We start from the raw sequence: 18,008 nt of genomic DNA, 5'->3' as shown, positions 1-18,008 counted from the left end.
AGGAAATGGGCTCTGTTTGTGTAAGTTATGTCACAGACACGAATACAAAGCAAGCAATCCTTTAACAACAAAGTTCAAAAAAGTTCCTTAACTTATCTTAAGTTAATCTTTATCTCCTACCCATACAAGAGAATTATATATCCCTTTTCTCCAACAGAAGTCCTAGTCCAAATCACATGGTACCATAATTTCTATCATTTATCTAGAATAGGATCTTCCAATGCCTTGGATGTTGGGCTCATGATAGTCTACAGCTCCATTCCAGACTCAGCAAGGGGTGTCCAGAGCTCCATTGACCCCAAGCATCCTTGGAGTGAGACACAATATCCGTGGTTGGCCTTTTCACCACTCGACCTTTGGCCCATGAATCGAGAAATGCTCTCTTGGGTTGAAAAGCGCATGACCTTAGAGATGATCCATCCACACAAAATATCCTTCCTTAATTAATACAATTAAGAACCAAGCATAGTCAAGGCAATCAAGGTAATATCATCTTCCAAGAAGAACATTATTTTATTGCCATGGCAACTTGTCATTGCAAACCCCTTCCATGCTTTGCCATCAAACACAAGCACTTGGAATAATCATCCAATTCACATCCCACAATTAGTTTGATGCAAAATCATTTAGAAGGTTATCTAATCAATCCACAAAACAATTGTATCCTTTTCCAAACATTGCAGGAATAATCGTGATAAGCTTCCATCGTGTGTTTGCTCTTCCCCTTGGGATCTAAGCGATTCCATGCACAAATTACTTAACACTTCCTCCATTCTGCTAGGACATTACTCAAGACATGAGTTCTAATAATCCCTTACTTTGATTGATAACCAAACCTTCTTCCTAACAAGTACAAAAGCATCATTTGACTTAGGTTTTCCTAATCCTTCAACTCTTCACTTGCCCTAGAGTTGTTGCATCTAGCCCAACCCTGCATAGGATTGATAAACATAGTCATTATCAATGAATCTCCACACATCGTAGTCTTAATCATCCCAATGATTGTTGTTTATACTAGCTATGCATGACTTCAAGATTCCAAAGAACTAATAGTCCGAGATATTAGCAAGGCTTCAATGCAAGATCAATTTGTATACCATCGATGCATGTTTAATAGTGTCTTTTCCATTAATGCATCATGTATGTGCATAACTCTTAAGTAACCTTATACATTCTTTTATGCCACCTATGAATTTTTCGCATAGCACGGGGATGCAAAGTATTTGATTACATGGGTTTATGTGAACCTCAATGTGCCATATGCATAAATCTATGCAAGGTTATCTATGGTTGTAGCAAGTATTAACTTATGATCCCCTATGAGTTCATTAATTATCGAAAAAATAAATTCAAGCTACTTGTTGAAATGAATTCATGTGCATGCCTTTGCCTCAATGAATAGTGGAGATGGCAATTTGTACCTAGATATTCAGATATGAATTATCCATACATGACACTGTATTCATATTCGCAGAAATGCCTTGGCCGGTGGCTCCATTGTTAGATGTAAGATTACTGCTAATGCATGTCTCCCTCTATTTTGGGGCCATACTTTCGGCCTATAAATCACTCTTTTTCTCTCGTCGGAGAGATGTGCCAAATGATTCTTCTTGAAAGGATTAGACTCGCAGGGAGTTGAGGATTAAAGTTGTGGGGAGAGGGGGAGAAAAACAATGCGTGTGGTCACCCTCTAAGGAAAGGAAAGGAAAGAATCTCTCTCCCTCTCCCTCTCTCTCGCTTCTCTCTTTCTTTCTCCCTCTTCTTCTTCTTCTTCTTCTTCTTCTCTTCTTCTCTCCTCTCTCTCCCTCTTTTACTCTTCTTCTCTTCTCTTTCTCCTTCTCTCTTACTCTTCTTCTCTTCTCTCTCTCTCCTTCTCTCTTACTCTTATTCTCTTCTTCCTCCCTTTCTCTCTTCCTCTTCTTCTTATTCTTCTTCTTCTTCTCCTCTCTCTCTCTCTCTCTCTCTCTCTCTCTTCTTCTTCTTCTTTTCTTATTCTTCTCCTCCTTTTGTTCTTCTCTCCTCTCTCTCACTCCCTCACTCAATGGAAAGGGGGGAGGGGGGAAGAAGTGGTCTCTCCTTACACGTTTAAGGAACGGGGGGATGGGGAAAATAATAAGGTGGCTTCCTCGCTCTCCTTTGGGGGGGTGGGGGGTTTTTACAGGGGGGCATGGTGGAATGGTGGTAGTGGTGGTGTTCACTCCACCCACCACCTATTAGCATGGTGGAAGGGATAGTGGGGAGGGGAGGGAGGTGGCACACGTATGCCCCTCCTCCCCATCATCATAGTGGTCTTCGCCTTTGTAACGTGTCCCCCTTTCTTCTTGCAAGACACATCTTAGCAGCCCATCTAGAAGAGAGTCCAGAAAGTGCCGCCTGGCACTCCCATGGAATGTCACGGGGTTTCTGATCTAGGTCTTCCCAAGTCTGCCACGAAGCGGAAGCATTCTGATCGTTTCCACTTAGGATTGAGCTGAATCAGGGTTTTCCTAATGGAAAAGTTCCTAGAATGATAGCTAGCGTCGAGCCCCAGACAAACTACTTTACACAAAAACATCAAGGTCGAACCAGATTTATACTGCACTTGGTTCAAGGAGAATGGAAAATGAGAGGGATGCACAGCTCAACCTCTCTGCCCGTAAGGCATAGTCCCATTCCGTTCCCCTAAAACAGTATAAATCGGGACCCTAGCTCTATAGATTCTAGGTCATCGTGTACTTGCTATCAATTACTTTGAGAAAAGTTCCCGACCAACCGGGACCACCCTTCTATAGGACAGACCCATGGTCACATCCACCACACTTTCCTCGAGTTGCTTTAGTTATCTAATTACCTACCACATTTAATTTGACAAGCAAAAATAGATTTCCTAATTAGCCAATTAATCAACAGTTCCTTCACGTAACTTAGGCACTAACATAGAAAAACAATGTCAAACAAGTTCATTTTCAACATTTGATCTTTATTTATCAGTCTTTGGAATACATCATATAATCCAACCCGAAGGCTAATCCATAATCCACCCAAATGAAATTCTATAATCCACCTGAAGGCTATTCCATAATCCGTCCAAAGGCTATTCCACCAATCCTCAGGGATCTCTATTTCAAGTTTTTGCCCATTGACTAGTATGCAGGCCTCGAGATCCAATCTCGAGTCACGTCAGCCTCTTGTGCAAGACCCGGAGGCAAGGGATTTACGACCAGAGCCCCTTGGCACCCAAGCATCCTCTTGCTCCAAGTAGCACCCACGGAGAGGCCTCTCGCGGTGGGTTCCGTCCATGTACCCGACGTGGCTAACAACCCCCTTGGATAGGGCCATAAAGACAATCGGGGGTAACTGATATTGCCTCTCCCTCTAGGCTTTCAATCTGAAGCATTAATTATTTTCCAGCATTAGTTCCTTGAGCAAAGAATGCTCCTAAGTGTACAAACATAAGCATTTCAGTGGTCGTTTATACGACCAACTGCTAAGGTGTGAATCCTTCTGTCCAAATACATCCAGCATTCGATCCGGGATCAATTTCGACTTGGTAAGATCCCAAGGGTCTCGTAAGCTAAGTTGCTTGTTTGCCCTTTATCCTTGGGTTAGGGTTTATACCTTGTTAACCCAAATTGACAATACCTTAGTTTCCTTGAAATAAGGTCAATACATCCTCGACAACCCCATTGCCCTCACTTGATTGGTCAATTTCTTGCTAGGCAATTCATAAATACCCTAACTTGGCAAATCATCTCTAAGGAAGGGTGATGTAGTAGGATGACTACTCATCCTCTAGAAATTTAGACTTGTTCTTAGAACTCATCAACCTTGTTCTAAGGAATATCAATACTATTTTGTGATTTGGATACAAAACCATGCAATGTTGCAACTTGTTGCACGAGATAAGTGTCGCATCTAACTTGTGGAATTATTTCTGCTGTCACACAGTATTCCTTGGCCAAGAATACCTTTGACCAAGATATAGGGTTTGGGAGTCCTATTGACCCAATCCAGCCCTAACCCTACTAGACTGATAACGCTTTGGTCTTAGGGTTCCTAATTTTCTTGTGGGAATCTAGCATTTGGTCATCCGATCATTAGGGTAAGAATCCTAGATCAATCTTGCATGAGCGTTTAGCTAACCCTAACATTCGATGAATGTGGGTAGGATCTTTGGGATCAAAAATATTAGGTCCGCAAACCAAGTGCAATACTAGGCGGAATTCTAGCGTAACTTAACCCTACCTAGCACTTAGAGGTGATCGTCGTACACTAACTAATCATACCTTTATGATTCTCGTGTAGGCTATTCAACTATATGCGAATTACTTAGTAGATCCAACCAACCCACGATTTAAGATGATTTTTACTTTTAAAGATGCAAATACTTCATTCCAAAATTGCAAGTACTTTCCCCTAAAAGATATAGGTAACTAGGTGAGATGCATCATTCCATGCGAGTATGCAACTTCAACCCATAGACCTTCGGCTTTTATGCAACTTAGAGATCATTTTTTTCCTTGCCCCATACTATGTTGATGCAACGAAATCAAAGCTTTAATATTCTTAATGAAGATGCGTTCAAACTTTGATAAAAAGAACTCCATGCATGAGCGGATGCCATGAGTCCATCATTAACTTAGTGCTTCTTTTAGCACTTAAGCCAACCCAAAATGATCTATCATCGCATGCAATTTGCAAGGTACATAAATCATTTCCATGCATTGCAACTATTCAGACATCATTTCATGTCCGTCTAGGATTACCTTAATCGCAAGATCCAACCAAGAATTAATTACATAAATGTGTTATGAGTTATATGTCCTATCCTTTGTGAGGTGCCACAAGGACACCCTCACACAATTTTGTAATACAACTTATGCATCATGCGTTTGAAAGTTGCAGCTACTCTTGACCATGCAAGTGCTCGTCATGCAACTTAACTTGATAATTTGATGCGAGTATATGAATTTTCCAATGTGTTCAAACTTACCTACGAGAATTAATGATATGCTTAATGCATTCTTTTCATGCGAGAATACAATCAGAACCTAGGCATTAAGATTCGGAGCATCGTCCACACACATACTTGGGTTGGAAGCTCCCACTTATCCGCCTTGCTACTTTTTCTTAGGAGCCATTTATGCCATGAATTTCGTCGCAGCAACTCCCCCTTAGCTTACTCACGTGTTTTGGAGTCTCTCAATTCGAGATCTCCCCTTCTGCGCAGGACATAGGCCTTGGAGACTTGGTTTTAAAACCACGGGGGAGGCACGGGTAAATAGGGGATATGGGAAGCTTTAATAGAAGCTTCCAAGCTTCAGGACACAGAGATGATGAGGGAGGTGATGATGACGACGAAGAAGATGACAACGATGATGATGTTGGTGGTGATGAAGGCGATGGTAGTGGCTAGGCGGCATGCAGGTGGCGGCGGCTCCCACAGGGCAACGGCGGCCAGCATGGCATCTTCCTTCTCTCTTGCAGCAGCATGGCCCGATTTCCTCCCTCCCCTTAAGCTTCAAAGAGGGGAGGTTATATAGTATGAAGGGGGGAGGGGTAGCCACACACGTGGCAAGCAACATGCTCCCCTCCCCATGCTCCTCCTCCACTTAACCCAAGCTCCTCTCACACTCCCTCTCCCCCGCCATGCAACGGCGGTTGAAGGGGAGGGGATTTTATCCATAAATAAATTTGCCAAAAATTATCCATTATCCCATTTTCCCCCTTGAAGGGGTGTTCTCGTGTAGGCTTACGGGTTTTTAGCCACAGTCTTCCATACAAGACACGGAGCTGGAGTTTATTAATGCGCGTGGAGGGAGCACTTAGCCACCAACATTTATCGATGCAGGAGATTATTTTGAACTACTTTTTGCATGGGGTGTGCGGGGTCTAGGGTCGTTTAATATTTCATTACGAGAATATTACAGCCTTCATCGATGCCATATGCCACTCCTTCTCCCTTTCGTAGTCGTCATCGTCACTTGCTTCCCCCCTTACCATGTTGCCTCCTACTTCCACCATGTCAATTGTAGCTCCCTCTCCCTCATCGTCATCATGCTGACTCCCCATTGACATCATCCTCCTTTTACCGTCACTGTCATCTTTGCCGCCATCTTTTTCCTCCCTTTCCTCTCTACTTTTCTAGCTGGGGAGAAAATGATAATAATAAAAAAGTTTAAATATTTAAAAATTAGGGGGGTTTATGTAGGCTGCGAGACATTACACTATTTTATCATCTAGATTATGAGAGTGAAAAAGGCCAACAAAAATAGATGAGATAAATACATGATGTATAAAAATAGCCTAACAATAAACCAATCGAAAGATACCTTTCTTACCAACCTTTCTTTGGGTAAATAACTTCCATTGCATGTTTCTTTTTTTTTTGAGAGGGTGATCCCTTGCATGTTGAACACAACCTCATGGACAACCTCACTAGTAGTCTGACCTGAGTCATAATTAAATTACATGTAAAGTAGCATGCTAGATTTCAATCTATTACGTAAACAAGTGTGGGAATTTGAAGTGCACACCTTCACAATGTGTTGCCTCTTCTGGAAGAGGAGGTCCACTTGGTGCCTCAATTGGGCACCTTTGATTACTATGGTTAGAGATTAAAAGCTCTATTTGGCTACTCAATGCTTTTCCCTTGTACTCCACTTCATTATAGAAGTCTTTTAGATCATTAGCATTATCCAAATGAGGGATTCTTTCAACCCCTTTCTCTCCCTTGTCCTTACTATCAAGGACCTATGCAAAGGCAACGGTCAGCTTCTTAAGCTTTGCAGAGGAGCCTTGTGTAGACCCATGCACACATCTAGTTGCTTCTCCCTGGTGCTATAGGGTGCAAATTGTCAAGAATCGTGTGGTAGGGGGAGTTGCTCAAGATGCTGCACCGAACACACACATAATGCACAAGGAGAAACTCACTCAAGAGACAAGAAGAGAGATGGAGGCCAAAACGTTTTCTTGCTGATTTCTTCTTCTTCTTCCACACTCTTTACAATGTACACAAAGTATAGATAAGATACAACATAAAAGGAAAGTGGCCTACTAAGTCAAACAATGCATAACCGACTACACTAGTCAACTGGCGCTATAACTATGCCAGCTGTAAATAGGTGTAACAACCTGAATATAATAAGTAATGAGTCAGTGGCCATGTGAGAGTCATAATGACCACCGATGTGCTAAGTGTAGACGTGCGGACCCATCTAACCAGGCGGTCCATCATCAATGTCCGCATGTGTTGAGCTTGTCATCTCAACACTCCCCCCTCAAGCTCAACTGCATCTCTGCAACTCTAAGTAAGCTTCGAAACTTTTGAAGCTTCTCTGTACCCAATGCCTTCGTGAAGATGTCAGCTATCTGATCCTATGTGTTGACATATACCAAGTCAATCTCACCTGCTAGTACCTTCTCTCTCACAAAGTGGTAGTGTACCTCAATATGTTTTGTCCTGGCATGGAACAAAGGGTTCCTAGCCAACTGTATACTGCTCATGTTGTCACAATAAATGACAAATGGGCCTTCCACCTGCACATCCAGATCAGCCAATAACTTTTGCAGCCATATTACCTCACATGCTACAACAGCAGCACCTCTATACTCAACCTCTGTACTCGACAAAGCAACTGTAGATTGCTTTTTGCTGCTCCAAGCAACTGCTGCACTACCAAGAGAGAACATGTATCCGCTGGTAGATCTTCTATCAGACATACTACCAGCCCAATCTGCATCTATGTATCCAAACACCTATACATCTGTACCTGCCTCATAGAAAAGTCCATAATGTAATGTGAACTTCACATATCTCAATATGCGTCTGACTGCATCCAAATGTGGCTTTCTAGGTACTTGCATAAACTGACTCAAAAGACCAACAGCGTAGCTCAAGTTTGGCCTTGTAATGGTCATGTAGATCAAACTCCCCACTATCCTTCTGAACATAGTAGGGTCTTCTATCTCATCCCCAACATCCGCACTTAGCTTTACATTCTGCTCCAACGGGACTGAAAGTGGTTTGCATGCAGTCATACCATACTTGGACAACATATCCAAGCCATACTGTCTTTGGGACAGCCATATACCATCATCACATCTGATCACCTCAATGCTAAGGAAGTACCTTAGCTCACCTAAATCCTTCATCTCAAACTTGTTCTTCAAAAAATCCTTGACTTTTGTAATCCCACTATCACTATCACCTGTAATAATCAAGTCATCCACATAGATGACTATGATGACCAAACCTGCATCTCCCTTTCTCACATAAAGTGAGTGATCAGCATCAGAAACATAAAAACCAATATTGACAAGATACTCTCTAATCTTGTCAGACCATGCTCTAGGTGCTTGCTTGAGCCCAAAGAGTGCCTTCTTCAACCTGCACACATATGTGGGATGCTCTAAATCTTCATAACCTGTTGGCTGATCCATATACACTTCTTCCTGCAAATCACCATGCAAGAAGGCATTCTTTACATCCATTTGCTGCAACCTCCAACCTTTGGCTGCTGCCAAAGCAATCACACATCTGACAGTTGCCATCCTAGCAACCGAACTGAAGGTTTCATCATAATCTATGCCATATGTTTAGGCATAGCCTTTTGCAACCAGCCTAGCTTTGTACCTGCTAATAGAACCATCTGCATTGTGCTTAATCTTATAAACCCATTTACATCCAATAGCTTTCTTTCCCTTTGGCAATGATACTAGATCCCAAGTCTTACTGGCCTCTAATGCAACCATCTCCTCATCCATTGCTGCATCCTAATGAGCATGACCAACAGCCTCCTTAAAACATGTGGGCTCAACATCCTCAACTAGTTTCACCATATAAGCATAATGATGAGTTGCATAACCTTCAAAACCAAATCTTTTAACAGGGTATCTCACCCTGCTAGACCTGTGTATCACTGGATCACTCAATGGAGTCTTTGCATTAACGCGTGCTCTCTGCACACCTGGAGTCCTCACTGAAGGAATGCCAAGCTCATCATCCAAGCTCTCTAAGCCACTAGAGTCTCCATCAAGAACTGCATCAATGCCTTCTGACACTTTATTCTTTCCTTTGTCTTTACCTGTAGTGCTACTAGATGCACCTGAAGATGTAGAGGTACTCTTTAGTCTCCCAGACCAAGGACTACTAGATGATGTCTCTGGTCCACTAAGAGTCCGTGATTCTTGCTTTTCAGCCTGCACATGAGTATCATGATCATCATCAACATCCAATGCATCACCACTAGATGCATACCAACTGCTCATTTCATCAAAGATAACATCCCTGCTCACTCTGAACTTACACGTGACAGGGTTGTAACAGCGATACCCTTTCTACTCTAAAGAGTATCCAATAAAGATACACTTTTCAGTCTTTGGATCCAGTTTCCTCCGCAACTCATCTAGCACATGAACATACGCAATTTAGCCAAACACTTTCAAGTGTGAAACATCAGGCTTCTTACCTGTAAAGCATTCTTCGGGGGTCATACCATGAACTGCAGCTATAGGAGTTCTGTTCATAATATAAACAGTAGTATGAATAGCCTCAGACCAAAAATGCTTAGGCATATTCTTTTCAGCCATCAAGGCGCGTGCAACTTTTGCAATATGCCTGTTTTTCCTTTCTGCAATCCCATTTTGCTGTGGGGTATACCTGTCAAGATTGTGGGAGAGAAGGAAGGAGTCTCACTTGTAGCTTTCTTGCTTGCACAATGGGGGAATACACACAAAGGTGGAGGCTGAAAACAATTTTCCTCTTCTTAGTTGTGTAAGCCAAAAGAACTCACATTCAAAGAAATAAAAGAACCGTATATATGGGTCTCAAAACAAACTCAACTAACTAAGGTGGCATACTAACTGAGCCATGAACTAGAGTAGATAAGGATAGCTATCATGTAGCTATTATTCATGGGCAGTGTACCAACCATGTCTGCAAAACTGACAAGTCAGTGACATAAATACACAACGGTCACCCTGGCATATCATGAGTGGAGCTCGATATCTCAACACTCCCCCTCGAGCTCAATCCCAATTCCTGTACACCAAGCAGGTCTCTGAACTTGCGCAGCTTCTCTGCACCCAATGCCTTCGTGAATATGTCAGCTACCTGATCCTCTGTGTTGACATAAACTAGATCAATAAGACCTAGTAAAACCCTCTCTCGCACATAGTGATAATGCACCTCAATGTGCTTTGTTCTAGCATGATAGACTGGGTTATTTGCCAAGTGTATACTACTCATGTTGTCACAATAAATGACAACTGGCCCATCTGTAGATTGATGCATATTATAAAGTAGCTTATGCAACCAAGCTACCTCACATGCAGCCATTGCTGCACCCCTGTACTCAGTCTCTGTGCTGGACAAGGCAACTGTAGGCTGTTTCTTGCTGCTTCGATTGACTGCAGCACTCCCAAAAGAGAACACATATCCACTGGTAGATCGTCTATCAGAAATACTACCAGCCCAATCAGCATCAGTGTATCCATGCAACTGTATCTGAACCCCAGTCTCATAAAATAGTCCATACTACAATGTGGACTTCACATACCTGAGTATGCGTCTAGCCGCATCCAAATGTGGTTTCCTTGGAGCCTGCATAAACTGACTTACCAATCCAACCGCATACCTCAAATTTGGCCTGGTAATAGTCATATAAATCAAACTTCCTACTATGCGTCTGTACATAGTAGGGTCTTCTAGAAGCTCACCTGCATCTGTGCTCAGCTTCACATTCTGCTCCAAAGGAACTGAAATAGGCTTATAGCCTGTCATCCCATATTTGGATAGCATGTCCAATCCATACTTCCTCTGCAAGAGCTGTATCCCACTTGGTGATCTGATCACCTCAATGCCCAAGAAATAACGCAGCTCTCCCAAATCCTTCATCTCAAACTTCTGCTTCAATAGCATTTTCACATGAAGGATATCTTCATCACTGTCACCTGTCATAATCAAATCATCAACATAAATGACAAGTAGCATAATACCTTTCTCTATTTTTCTCACATAAAGTGAGAAATATGCCTTGGAAATCTGAAAGCCAATAGTGACAAGATACTATCCTATCTTGTCAGACCATGCTCTAGGTGCTTGCTTCAAGCCATACAAGGCTTTTTTCAACCTGCAAACAAACTCAGGATAAACAGCATGCACATAACCTGGTGGCTGCTCCATATAGACCTCTTCTTGCAAATCACCATGCAAGAAGGCATTCTTTACATACATCTGATGTAAAGACCATCCCTTTGATGCAGCCATAGCAATGACTGCTCTTACGGTTGCCATCCTTGCAACCAAACTGAATGTTTCTTCATAGTCAATGCCATATGTTTGTGCATACCCCTTGACTACTAATCTTGCCTTGTATCTGTTCACAGAACCATCTGCATTGTGCTTCACCTTATAAAGCCACTTACAGCCAATTGTATTTTTACCTTTAGGCAAAGGTACCAATTCCCATGTAGCATTTGCTTCCAAGGCATCCATTTCTTAATCCATGGCTTTCTCCCATTTTTTTTTTCCCATGGCTTGCTCAAAAGAAGTGGGTTCTGGTTCCTGTATCACTTTGACCATATATGCATAGTGAATGGCTGTAAATCCATCATATTTCAGCCTATCCACAGGATACCTAGCTCTCGTAGACCTGTGCAAAGTAGGTTCACTCCCAGGTGCTCTCAAAATATCCCTGGTCTTTCTTACTCGAGGTGTAACAATAGAAGGAATACCCAACTCATCATCAATGCTCTGTTCTGAGCCACTGGATTCACCATCCACATAAGAGTGACCTGCATTGACATCAAACATGGGCTGATCAACCTTCTCTTTTCCTTTTCATGATACCTGCATACCACTATCTGTATTACTTTGAGAAGATTCTCCTGATCTCAATCTGCCTGTCCATGGCGAAGAATGTGAACCACTGCTAGAGGACGCTCCAGGTCCACTAATATTTTGTGACTACTGCTGTGAATTTTGTGCAGCATTACCATTTTGTGCATCTACATTATCAATCACATTTACTGGTTTATACCAACTACTCATCTCATAAAAAACAACATCTCTGTTCACTGTAAACTTATGAGTAGAAGGGTTATAGCATCTATACCCTTTTTGCTGCAGAGAGTAACCAATAAAGATGCACTTCTCAGCTTTTGGATCCAACTTGGATCTCAACTCATCTGGCACATGTACATAGGCAATGCAACCAAAAATTTTCAAATGAGAAATATCTGGTTTCCTACCAGTATACCTCTCCTCTGGAGTCATTCCATGTATTGCTACAGTGGGAGTCCTGTTCATTATGTAGACCGCTGTAGCAACTGCTTTAGGCCAATAAAAATCTGGCAAGTCTTTTTCATTGAGCATGGCACGAGATACCTCTCCAATATGCCTATTTTTCCTTTCTGCAATTCCATTTTGTTGTGGGATATGACTGCATGAATATTGCTGCTTTATGCCATGCTCCTGTAGGAACCTTGCAAACTCATTTGAGAGGTACTCTCCCCCTCCATCTGACCTTAGGCATTTTATTTGCAGGCCTGTTTCATTTTCAACCATAGCTTTAAGAGTTTTGAAATGCCCAAAAACTTCACTTTTCTTTTTCATAAAATACACCTAAACTTTTCTGCTATAGTCATCAATAAAAGTGACAAAATAATGAAGCCTCCAAGAGATGCAGCTTTAGTAGTCCACACATCAGAGTGGATTAATTCCAATGGCTTCTCACTCTCTTGAACATGTCTAGGAAATGGTTTCCTTGCCTGTTTTCCAAACTGACAGGCTTCACATACCTTATGCATTTCTGCAACCTTGAATTTGGGCAATCCTGCAACAATATTTTGGGCCTGCATTGATTTGAGTCGCTATACATTAACATGACCAATGCGTTTATGCCAGATATCAATATTTGCAACTACATCGGTCCCATGTGCAAACATTGCTGTATTCAATTCAGGCATATCTGCATCCAACGTAAACATTCTGCCCTTCTTCTTTCCTTTTGCTATCAAGCGACCTTTATTTTTCATATCCTCAACAAAGCATCCATGAGGATTAAATCTGACCTGCAAGCTCTGCTCAACCATTTGACCAACAGAAACCAGATTCTTGGTGATATTCGGGACATGAAATAGATCGGACAGGTATTTCTTTTTCCCATCCTGCATAGACAAAGGAATTTTTACAATCTGCACAATAGGATGTGCAGTATCATCATCGGTCTCCACAAATCTTGGTTTTTCCATTTTCCTTGCATCCTCCATCCATTCTGTATGACCTGTCATGTGGTTTGATGCACCTGAGTCAACATACCATACATCATTGCTTTCTTCTGCACTTGTCACAGAATTGTTCATGTGCTGCACCATAAACAAATGCTCATTTCTGTCATCACCCTGTCTACTAGAAGATGCATAATTCCCTTGTTGCAGTTTTCCATTTACGATGTCATTCTACTTTTTATAGCAGTCTTTAGCCATATGACCCATTTTACCACAGTAGTAGCATTCAACATTACTGTTTGCATTTTGGCCTCTTTGCCATCCACCACGACCTCTTTGGCTCCCCTTGCCTCTAGAGTTACCATGTCCTCCTCCATAGGACTGGTTTTCTTGAGTTTGCTGCATATTCTGATTTTGACCACGGCCTCCATATCGGCCTCCTCTACCTTTGCCTCTACTTCTTCCAGCATTTGAGTAGAAGACAGCTTCTTTTGAAGTTCCTCCTGAAGAAGATGCACCACCATTTCTTTGCTCCTCAGAAATTAGAAGAGCAATCAACTCCTCAAAATCAGGAAATCTTTCACAGACGAAAATGGATGTTCGGAACTGTGCATAATCCTTTCCTAGACCATTTAAGGTCACTGAGACTAAATCATCATCTTCCACTGGCGACCCAATGGAAGCAAGTGCATCTGCAATCTTCTTCACCTTCATGTGGTAGTCATTGATGCTCATACCTTCTCTTTGCACATTGTGCAACTCTTGCTTGAGCTGCATTTTCCTGGCTTGCGTATTTGTGCTATACATTTTTGACAAAGTATCCCATGCCTCCTTTGGCGTACTTGCATCTTGAATATGCACAATCATAGAGTCTGAAATGCTGATAGACAACCATTACATAACTTTCCTGGCTCTCTCATGCCATGCTTTAAATGCCTGCATTTGCTGTTGATTGGGAACATCAAGAAAAACTGGTTTTTCTTCATTTCCTACAACAAATTCCCAATATCCTTTTCCCATAAGGAAATTCGTCATTCTAAACTTCCATGCTTGGAAGTTGTTCTTGTCAAGCTTTTCAGTGACAATATGTGAAAGAGAATTAGACGCCATTAAAAAACACTGCAAAAAATTCTGTCACTGCAAAAAACATAGCTTCACCCTCACAAGGGAAAATCTGCAAAACTGGCGAAAGTGGTATTTGACCACACAGTCACTTCCTAGTGACGATTTTGCATAAACAGGAACCAAGGATGATTCTGTAACTCCCAATGTCTCTGCACACAAGCATATGATGCAATTTCTGTGGTAACTGTTCACCGATCTGTAGAACAGTGGTCGCATAGCATAAAACAAGGCCTTTTCCTAAGTGCGTGCAGAAAACTTTCGCCTCCAAAACAGGCCCCGAAATGGCCTCAAATAAAAAAAACAAGGTCGCCAAAGGGCTAAAGCCTACTCCCGCAACATATATTGCCCTCTTGCTTCACCGCGAAGGGCGTCTCAACCTGAGACAATGCACTCCTGCACTTTCCGGCTGTGCTACCTGTGGAGAGATCTGCTCCCAAAACAGAAAATGAAAGCAACACTGCTCCTCTTACCAGAACACCGCGAGCTTGGCTTGCTTTCTTGAGCTCCTTACCACGAATAGGGCTCTGATACCATGTCAAGATTGTGGGAGAGAAGGAAGGAGTCTCACTTGTAGCTTTCTTGCTTGCACAATGGGGGAATACACACAAAGGTGAAGGCTGAAAACGGTTTTCCTCTTCTTAGTTGTGTAAGACAAAAAGAACTCACATACAAAGAAATAAAAAAACCCTATATATGGGTCTCAAACCAAACTCAACTAACTAAGGTGGCATACTAACTGAGCCATGAACTAGAGTAGATAAGGATAGCTATCATGTAGCTATTATTTATGGGCGGTGTACCAACCGTGTCTGCAACTGACAAGTCGGTGACATAAATACACAACGGTCACCCTGGCATATCACAAGTGGAGCTCGATATCTCAACAATACCTGCATGTGAACTGTCTCTTTATCCCATGAGACCTCAGAAAATCACTGAACTCATTTGAGAGGTACTCTCCCCCTCCATCTGACCTCAAGCACTTTACTTTCAAGCATGTTTCTCTTTCAACTACAGCCTTGAAAGTTCTAAAGTGCTCAAACGCTTCACTCTTTTCCTTCATAAAATATACCCACAGCTTTCTAGAACAATCATCAATGAATGTGACAAAGTATGAACTGCCTCCAAGAGATACATTTTGTGTAGGCCCCCAAATGTCTATATGCACAACATCAAGGATATTTCTGCTTACATCTCTATCATGTGAAAAGGGTTGTCTTGCCTACTTACCAAACTGACATGCTTCGCATACCTTATGAAATTCTGCAACTTTAAATATAGGCAAACCTGTAACCAACCCTTTGGACTGCATTAATTTCAGCCTTTGTACATTTGCATGTCCAATGTGTTTGTGCCAAATTTCAATGTCTGCAACAACACCTTTTCCTTTGGCATACATAGCAGCATTCATAGTAGGAATTCCACCGTCCAAAGTAAACATACATCCAACTCTACTTCCCTTTGCTACCAACCTGCACTTGTCATTGAAATCTTCTACAAAGCAGCCCTTTGCATTAAATCTGACTTGCAGCCCTTGCTCTACCATTTGACCGACTGACACCAAGTTCTTTGTAATAGATGGCACATGTAATACATCTGAAAGACTCTTTGTCTTACCATCATGCAAGGACAAGGGAACTTTTCCAATGTGTGAAATTGGGTGGCATGAGTCATCACCCATCTGCACATAACGTGCATTCTGCAAATTTTGCATCTCTCCAAACCATTCTGCATGGCTAGTCATATGATTGGATGCACCTAAATCAACATACCAAACATCATCATGTGCTCCCTTTCCTGTAACAGCATTCAGCATATGTTGCATAACAAACAGACGTTCATTTTTGTCTTCCTTCTGTCGTGAAGTCGATGCATAGTTTCCTTGCTGCAACTTACCACTACGGATATCATCTTTCTTAGCATAACATTGGGCTGCAATATGACGTGTTTTGCCACAGTAGTGGCACACAATACGAGAGTTGTTAGAACCTATGTTCTGCCATCCACCTCTTCCTCTAAAGCTCCCCCTGCCTCTAAAGTTACCACGACCTCCTAAAACCTGCATATCGCCAAATTGTTGATTCAATCTATTTTGCTAGTTGTCACTATACCACGGCCTCTTGAAGAGAACCTGCCACGTCCCCTTCCTAAACTGGAGTAGAAAGCTTGGACCTGTTCACCACTTCTTTCAGATGTCTCACTCTGCATGTTGATCTCTTCAGTGATCATAAGGGAGACCAACTCATCGAGATCTGGAAATGGCTTTCTGACATATACGGAAGTTACAAAAGACTTCCAAGCCTTTTCATTGTTAAGTCCACCCAAGGTAGACGACACCAAATCATCATCATCGGGCATTGCATCAATTGCTGCCAAGGCATCTGCAATGCTTCTTACCTTCAATGCATACTCATTGATAGACATCTTCCCTTTCTTCAATGTATTCAACTCTTGCTTGAGTTGAATCTTTCGTGCCTTTGTATTTACAGAAAACATACTTTCAAGTATGGTCCAAGTTGCATATGCATTCTCTGCATTTCTAATGTGTCCCAACATATTATTGTCAATTACTGCAGACAACCAATACATGACCTTCTTGTCTTTTGCATTCCATTCCTTTCGTGCCTTTGTCTCTTCTGTAGTTGGAGGATCACTCACCTCCGGCTCCTTTTCTTCACCTAAAACGAACTCGTAGAGGCCTTTTCCAATAAGAAAGTTCGTGACACAGAACTTCCATCAAGTGTAGTTGTTCTTGTCGAGCTTCTCAATGATGGGGCTTCCACTATTCTCTGCCATTATCACAAGAATAATACGAAATAGCAAGCAAATCTTCTGTAACCCTCGACCTGTAGTGCACAGCAATACACCAGACAGCAGCCTTTTTCACTGTCTGCTCAACAATACATGCAATTTGCAACCAGTTTGCAGATAAACCTTGTGTTTACTCACTAGTAAGCACCTTTGATCTTACAGATCTGAAATCTGTAACCTGCGCACCCACTTTCGGTCGATACAGCCGAAGTCACAGCGTACCCTGAAACTGTTGTCCGCAACCTTGCGGCTCTAAAACGAGCCCTGAAACGGCCTCAAATGCCCAAAATAACTGCGGGCAGGATATACAACGCTCTTCGCGCACACCAAATCTCAGTGCAATCTGAGATTTTTGCTCTGCCCTACTTTCGGTGCCTCCACAGGCACTATCCAAGAGAAAGAGTGGAAGGATGGGAGAGCTTCTTACCCGTGGCTTGCTTGCTCGAACCTTTCTTCTTCTCCTTTGCTTCAATCTTCGAAATCAGCCTCTCTCAGTGGTGCGGCTCTGATACCATGTCAAGAATCGCGTGGTGGGGGGAGTTGCTCAAGATGCTGCGTCGAACACACACAGAATGCACAAGGAGAAACTCACTCAAGAGATAAGAAGAGAGATGGAGGCCAAAACGTTTTCTTGCTGATTTCTTCTTCTTCTTCCACACTCTTTACAATGTACACAAAGTATATATAAGATACAACATAAAAGGAAAGTGGCCTACTAAGTCAAACAATGCATAACCGACTACACTAGTCGACTGGCGCTATAACTATGCCAGCTGTAAATAGGTGTAACAACCTAAATATAATAAGTAATGAGTCAGTGGCCATGTGAGAGTCATAATGACCATCGACGTGCTAAGTGTAGA

Source organism: Lygodium microphyllum, chromosome 26 (assembly GCF_053477565.2).
Source record: "Lygodium microphyllum isolate KBCC chromosome 26, Lygodium_microphyllum_v1.1.10, whole genome shotgun sequence".
Classification (NCBI taxonomy): domain Eukaryota; kingdom Viridiplantae; phylum Streptophyta; class Polypodiopsida; order Schizaeales; family Lygodiaceae; genus Lygodium; species Lygodium microphyllum.
This window is presented reverse-complemented; position numbering follows the sequence as displayed.